The sequence below is a fragment of the Coptis chinensis genome, chromosome 7 (assembly GCF_015680905.1).
Source record: "Coptis chinensis isolate HL-2020 chromosome 7, ASM1568090v1, whole genome shotgun sequence".
Lineage (NCBI taxonomy): Eukaryota > Viridiplantae > Streptophyta > Magnoliopsida > Ranunculales > Ranunculaceae > Coptis > Coptis chinensis.
In genome coordinates, this window is record NC_141462.1 from 44775892 (window position 1) to 44784561 (window position 8670).

Here is an 8670-nt window from a genome sequence, read left to right on the forward strand (position 1 = left end):
AATCACGGAACTCCTTAGTAACCGACCTTTGCTATTTTATCTCGCTAAAGTGGCACATTTCGCACATAATGGACTTTGAAACACGAAATGCATAAAACACGAATCGGTGTTAACTCTTAATTATTACTCACATAATCGGGTCTAAAAGTATGATGATTACAGGGGTTAAAACTATAGTTTTGGACTTTATCAAAAACCACCCCAAACAGCATTTTGCTTGTCCTCAAGCAAAGATGAGAAATTAGAATAAGTAACCAAAAATGGAGTTCTATCTACTCGTTTATTTGAGTGCGATTGCATTGACCATATGCAACAAGGCCTTAAACCACTAGGAATTCCCTAGTGGACGAGTTATAGCCTCATGAGAGTTTTCCAGTGAAAGTACTCACAAACTTCAACTATACTACAATGACTAAGAAATAAAACTATTGTTTTCTCATTCTTGTCTCAACTAACTATACATCTCACTAGCAACTGAATAAGAATAACTAAGTCAAAACCCTAAGCTAATACATGCATAATAATCAATCATCTATGATACAAATATAAATACTATGAGTAATACTATGAAATGCCTAGCAGGTTCGTTTCTGAAACTCGGAATAGCGTCCTTAAGTAGGTCCTCACATAAATGTCAAGACAAAACCACTCGATTTTTCCGCCAAGTTTAGCTACTCAATTCCATGCGGTGGGCACACTTTACCTTACAATCTCAATGACAAACAAGGAAGCCGGAGTCAATCAAACACATCTGCCACTTACTATCACACTAACCTAATCCTAATTGAGCTAGAGGTCTTTATTAGGTGTCATGGGGATTAGGAAATGGTTTAAGAAGGAAGGAAATGGATATTCAAAAGGACAAGTCTGAGATAATAGAGTCTTCATATTATGTAACTTAGAGAAAACCTTGTTATTTTCTTTTGCTTCTATACTTTGTTTCCATCCTTAGCCATATTTTTCTTTTTCTTTTCTTTGGCTTTTGACTCCCTTTTATTCTATTTTTGGAGTTTTATTTATTTCTATTTTTTTTCTTTTTCCTTGGATGGAAACTTCTTTTCTTTTTCTGAAGCAACTACTAATTTCAGTTTACACAGGTTTTTCTCTTCTTCTTTCTTCACTCATTCTATTCTCAGACTTATTCTATATTGGGTAAGTTGAATTTTTTATTTTGTTTTGTTTTGTAACGGGGGTAAGGATTTGTGGGTTATGAAAGGCTAAAGAAAGGCTCGAGGGGCTTACTAGCGGAAAATAATTCATAGGTTTGAATTTCTCGGCTATATCGATCAAAAAGAGGGCCAAAATTCTCGCTTAGGATATGGCATAGTGATCAAGCAAGTGGACGTGTGATTTCTCTATCCGGATTTTACTTCTCCCTTGTGTCATTTCTCAAATGTTTCGGGCTTCATATAAGGCTTTAGGCTATATTCTCACGAGGATTTGTAGAATAAGTACTCTAGCCTAGATTTGAAAACTTACATCGCTAACAATCATAGATACTCATGTAATATATTTATAGATAGATGCAAAGATTATTACCTACATATTAACCTAAGTTTCTAACAATTATTCGATGCAAAAGCTACATTGAGACTTCTAGATTGTTAAGATATAGAAAGAAAACAATACCAATATTCCTAAGTGTATAGCATAAACTTATTTATTTATATTTTTGAATTTTTTTGAAACTTTAACTAGAAAACAAATGCATATTATACATATCTATATCCTAACAGATGCCTTAATTACACGTGTGTTTCTATGCCCCCCCCAAACAAGAATCATGCTTTGTCCTCAAAGTATTGTAAATAAAGAGGGTAGGAAAAATACCATTGAAACGTGTGAAATTCAGAACATCGCAAAACAAAGTTAGAACGTACTAATATAGGAAATAAAAATTGACGCAACTCTATAAAAGTTCCACCCATTATGGGGTTAACCGAATTAAATTGCTTGGGACATAAGCGGACACTAACAAAACTAAAAACTTACCTTATCTCCCCGCTTTAAGCATCCTCTTCCTCGTTAGTGAGGCGAGGTTCCTTCAAGATCCCCGCCAAATCCATTGTAATTTGCTGCTTGCCACCGGTTATCATCTACTAATGCTAACCTTATTAAGTGTTATCATGTCCGATGGGATGTAACGGGGGCAACCAAATGAGGCCGCGACTTGCCATCCCGCCAAGTCATTATTTTAACGAGCGAACCACCCGATTGGTGGGTCTCATGACTTCAACCCTTTTCCAATCTGTGAATTGTGCACGTAATACGTAAACAACTACGCATGATGCGGCTTACTAACACGGGCATAAGAAGATACTTACGCCTCATGGTTTGGGCTCTCTTAAGACTAGCGACTAATACTTTCGGGGAATGTCATATCGGGCGACGTCCCCTAAATTAAAGCGAGGAAAATGTCACCAGCCAGGTACTATTTGCGAAATGAACCGCCATTCCCCAAAATATTCATCGGGATGAATAACATGGTGGTGCCTACGTTTAGGGAAAGGCTACCGCGGCAATGCTATATCGCCTCGGTCCATTACTCGAAATACCCTCCCCATAATACTTATGGAAATATGTATAATCATAAATATATGCATTATCGGTCATATATGCCCATGTGTGAACAGGATCGGTATTGGTAATCCGAAAACTAAAGCGACCACATTTTTATCGAATTGATGTGCCGCGGTCTTCGACTCACGACGGAGAATTCTTGTTCTCCATCCCGATTTACAATAGAATTTAACATGGTCGAAAAATAAGCAAAGAAGCTGTGGTGAATATGAATCGTCATCACTTACCAAGAGATGACGCCATCATCCTAATAGGATCTTGTGTCGGAACCAATGTCCATAGGTCTCGGTGCCCAACACATCTTCGAAAGACTGTTCAGGTATGACTATAGGAGATGTCATCTTAACTACTCTTTGAACAGTTCCAAAAAATCCTGGACTGACCCTCTGAAAATTGGAATTTCCGTTAAGAAGGAAGGTATGGTGCGCCATATAGGCTGGTCGCGCCTCGACAAAATTTCGTGAAAATGTAGAGGGCGCAGGCGCGCTCATAAGTGCTGAAACCGGGGTTTAGAGCAAAAAGAAAGAAAAACTTGGAGTGGAAGGTGCGGGATGATGGTGGGGTGTAGTATGGTTTGTTAGTGTAGAAAGAAAGGAGTTTAAATAGGTTCTGAGCTACCAAAACAAATCGGGAAGTTCCCAAATTGTTTGAAGGCAATTTTCGGAAATAGAAAAATTCCAAACCCGAAAACGGAAACAAACCATTTCCATGATTTTCTATAAATCCTGGTATCTTTCATACTTGATTTAGAATAGTAACTTCTAAACTCTCTTAGATTTCATGCTACCACCACACAAATCATAGATATGCCGATATATCGCCAAATTATCAACCTTTCCTCCAATACAACTTTACAAGCAGATGATCATATAACGACTTATGCTCGGTATAAATATTTCCACCCCAAACAAATTCGGGAAGGTGGGATTAATGATAAAACAAGCAAGCTTTCGAAAATAACCAATTATATTAAAAATAAAATTTAAATCCAAACAACATTAAATAAACACATTACTATTTAAATTTAACTACTTGAATTAAAATCCAACTAATAAAACAAAATTATGAAATAACAAATAACACAACCGATGGTGAACACCTAGTTACGTGATGATGATGGGCCCCTGGGATGGAGATTGGCTTGAACCATCGTTCTTTGGCGACGACGCTCATGCCCTGTCGGACTCGGGTGAAACAGAGTCCTCCACGGGTGGCATGCGTCGAAGCATCTCTATTCGAACAAGCTACTGGCTTCCATCTCGATTACCTAGTATCGCATACCGGGTTTGTTGATCTTTGGTGGATAGTCTCCATGTTAGACAAGATATCGTCCGAGAACCCCTTCGAAAGCATTTCAAATCTCCTCCGGGAAGGTTCCCTTGCTTCTTTTGAACTACAATCTGTCTATCTCGGATATTTCCACAAATACCATAAACGCACCGCAAGCGCAGTTTGCAACACTTGCACGCGCTCTAAATTAGAATTACAATTATCTAATGCATCTTCATCTAGACATGTCATATCTTCCCTTTCATCCTCCTCGACTCAACCATTTTTCTTCGCACAACGGCCGAAGTCTCTTGGATGCAATCCCAGATAGATACTTGCATTAGAATGCAATTTGATCTTAATAGGAGCAGATCTTGTGATGCTCTAAAGGAGAGCATGATCTTAGTGATCAATCTGGGGGAAGAGGCCAAGCTCTTCCCCACTCCTCGAATCACATTAAACATTAAATCAAGGATGCAGAAATTATACTTATTTGTTTGCAAAATCCAGAGAACGCGGACATTGCGGGCCGATATCATCGACTTTGTCTTTCAGGGGCGTTCCCCTACCAATCCACCGAGCTCTGACCCGGTTGATTGGTTCTCGAGGTGTGGTGGCGGGACGAATGAGATGTCGGATTGTATTCACCCTCCAAGACAGTATCCTTCATCAAAGCAGGAACTCCAGTATACTGGGATTCCTGAATTGTCGTTACCAGGTTGCTTTCAAGCGTAATTCCTAACAGTTCGGCCAACAACTGTCTCGTTACTTCCCTCTTCGTTCCTCCTAACTTTATGAAAATCCTATCCCCTTCCAATTCTCGCTTTTTATAAAACTGTTCTACCAAATCATAGTGATAGAACTCCTCAGTCGAGTACCGTTCCAATGCCTCTTAATCATCTCCGCGTCGTAAAATGGCGCGAAACTGTCGGAAGCAAACGCGTGCTCCAGCAAAATTCTACGTCGTAGCGCCATTGAAGTTTCTTAGACAAGTAATGGTTTTGTAGACTGTGGGGGAGGCGAGTGTGAAGAAAAACTACTAAAAACACGGTGGTGGTGGTGGTGGTGGTTACTTGAACTGGTGGCTGTTTTTTCGGAGTTGGGGTGGTGGTGGTAATGGTTTAGAGAAGATTTAAGTTGGCTTTGATTAGCTTGGTGTGGGTGTAGTTAGGTTTTTCTCTCTTCTTTTTTTTTTTTTTTTTTTTTTATTTTGGTTTTCAAAGTTTGATTTAACTTGTAACCGGGCGGATTGAAAGGGAAAAACATGCGGCGCGGTTTGGGAAGGGAAGGAGACGACAGTAGTGCGGCATGCGGTTTGGGCCCAAGCCCAATTTGAATTCGAAATTTTCGATTTTCGGCGCAATTTCAAATTCAATTTGCCGCTTCTATGGCCCGATTTTGGCGAATGAGTTATGGAAATGATCAGTAGAGAATTTCCAATCCAATGATCCATAAAACACTCAATTCCAACCATGGGTGACGTATAAGAGGGTGGAAGAACGCCTCGTAGTGCGTGTGTGACGTAAGTTATGCGAACGTAGGAATTCTAGGTTTAGATTACGTCAACCCAATTGAACTACAAGTAATGGGCCTAAGCAACACTAATGGAAAGTTCGAGCAATCCCGATGGAAAGATCGACTGCCCACCCCCAAACAAATTTTTAAACACAAAATTTGTTTAAAATGTGGGTCGTTTAAAGTCAGATTCCCAAGACTTGTTGGATTGCTATTTCTATGATTTTAGAATTTTTATTTTATTTTTATTCTTTTTTATTTTTTATTAGTTTATTATAAGAAACACGAAAAACAATAAATACATAATTCACCCTATAGAGGAACATGACTCAAAAACCGAGAAAACATGCAAAAGTGGAAAACGTTAATTATGTTAACCGTGGACTTAGGATCCGGTACTTACAGCCACACACTCCATAGGAAGGGCCCGGTTACCTGAATGGTGCACTTACCACTATATGGGAGTGAAAGGAAGTACACCAAATGACAAGGTCGATCCTCATAGGCGAGTGGTCTTGTAAAAAGGACTTCCTCTACATCGGGGGACGAAGTTCGCGGAAAATGTTTTAACCGTTGACCATTAACTTGAAAGGTACTGTTGTCATTTGGATTTACCAAGGTGATTGCCCCCGTAAGGTGACTTCAAGAACTTAAAGGGCCGGACCAACGGGTTTTAGTTTTCTGGGAAAATATGTAGATGGGAGTTGTAAAGCAAGACCTTTTGACCGACCACAAACTCTTTTTGCGCCAAAGATATGCTTATCATGAACATGTTTCATGTTAGCTTTATAATCCTTCAGCGAGATCGCATTTAATCGCTACGGATTTCTTCAAGCTCATTCAATTGCAACTTGCGTTTGACACCGCCTCATCAATATTGAAGTTAAGGCTTTTATAGCCCACGAGCACGGTGCTCTAATTCAACGGGCAAATGACATGGTTTCCCAAATACAAGTCTAAAGGGAGACATACCTATAGGAGTTTTGAAAGCAGTTCTATCGCCCATAAGGCATCCGATAGACGCTTTGACCGATCTTTCCTATCGGGGTTTTCTGTTGTTTCTAAAATCTTTTTGATTTCCCTATTAGAAACTTCTACTTGTCCGCTTAGTTTGTGGATGATAAGGAGTTGCTACTTTGTGTGTAACTCCATACTTTTTCACTAGGGATGCAACAACTCTGTTGCAAAAATGTGTTCCACCATCACTAATGATGGCTTTCAGAATGCCAAACCGACAGAAAATATATTCTTTAATAAAAAATACAACGGTCTTATAGTCATTGCTACGACAAGCTAGGGCCTCTATCCATTTAGACACGTAGTCCACGACAACTAGAATATAAATGAAATCGTGGGAAACCGGGAAAGGACCCATGAAATCAATGCCCCAAACGTAAAAAAATTTCTACTATCAAGATTGGATTTAATGGCATCATATTACGCCAGTGATTCGCCCCAAGTTGTTGGCAACGAATACACGCCTTGCAATGCACTTGGGCATCCTTAAAAAGGGTAGGCCAATAAAATCCACATTGAAGAACTTTAGCGGCTGTTTTCATCCCACTAAAATGGCCACCACACTCTTTGTCATGGCGAACGATAGAACTTCATTGTATTCCCACCGGGGAATACAACGGCTAATAATCGATCCGCACAATACTTAAAAAGATAGGGCTCATCCGGTGAGTATAACTTAACTCGCCAAGAACTTCTTACGTTCATTTCTTGACCAATTATAAGGCATAACATCAGCCGTTAAATAATTTACAATGTCAAAGATACCATGGTCTTTGAAAAATGGCATACGTGATGCTCATCGGGAAAAGAGTCCGGTATGGACTCGAGAATCGATCGATCGTCGTTTGTGAGTCTAGATAGGTGGTCGGCAACTACGTTTTTGACCCCTTTTGTCTTTATTTCTAATGTGAACTCTTGCGGAGAAGGATCCATTGGATTAATCTCGCTTAGCATCCTTCTTCGCAAGAAGGTACTTAAAAGGTCTGCATGGTCCGTGTAAACTAAGGTTTTAGAACCAACCAAATAAGGATCTAAACTTATCTAAAGCATAAATGACGGCTAAGAATTCTTTTTCGTAGTTGAATAATTCCGTTGAGCATCGTTTAATGTTTTACTAGCATAATAAATAACAGTGGACTTATTATCTAGTTTTTGTCCCAAGATCGCACTAACCGCATGATAGTCACTAGCATCACACATGAGTTCGAAAGGTTTAGACCAATCGGGAGGCTGTATAATTGGTGCAGAGAGGTTAGGGTGGCTTTTAAAGTTTCAAAAGCCCGCTTACGATTAAAATTAAAATCAAAGATTGCATCTTTCAAAAGCAGATTAGTTAAAGGCCTAGCTATTTTCGAGAAGTCTTTAATAAATCGCCTATAAAACTGCATGGCCTAGAAAGGCTCTAATATCATGGACAGTCCGTGGTTTAGGTAGAGTCGCTATCTTATCTAGTTTGGCCTTATCTACTTCGATGCCATCACTAGATACAATGTGACCTAGTACTATGCCCTTTTCACCATGAAATGACACTTTTCCCAGCTTTAAAACAAGGCTCTTTTCTTCACACGATTGTCAAAACCTTAGACAGGTTAGACAAATAGTCCGTGAAGGAGTCTCCATAGATAGAAAAATCATCCATGAAAACTTCCATAAAGCTTCTACCATGTCACTAAATATATGAAGCATACACCTTTCTTTGGAAAGTTTCGGGAGCATTACAAAGGCCAAAAGGCATTCGTTTATAGGCATACGTTCCAAAGGGACATGTGAAGGTAGTCTTTTCACGGTCATCAATATCAATAATAATCTGAAAATAGCCCGAGTAGCCATCCAGAAAACAATAAAAAGCATGACCAGCCAGGCGCTCGAGCATTTGATCTATAAAAGGTAAGGGAAAGTGATCCTTTCGTGTCATAGCATTTAACCGTCAGTAATCAATATATAGATCCTCCATTTCATAGGACCTTGGTGACAACATAGTCACCCCTTCCCATTTCGTACCATGGTAACTCCCGATTTCTTAGGAACTACATGAATGGGGCTTACCCATTCGCTATCGAGATTGGGTATATGATACCCGTGATCGAGTAATCGTAAGACTTCTTCCCTAACCACCTCTTTCATGGCGGGGTTCGTTTATTTGAGGTTCGGCGAGAAGTCTTGGCGTTATCCTCCAAATGGATATGATGAGTGAAAACATTAGGGTCAATTCCCTTAATGTCGGCTAGGGACCAACCAATCGCAGACCGATGTTCCCTAATCACCCGGATTAAACGGTCTCTTCATTCT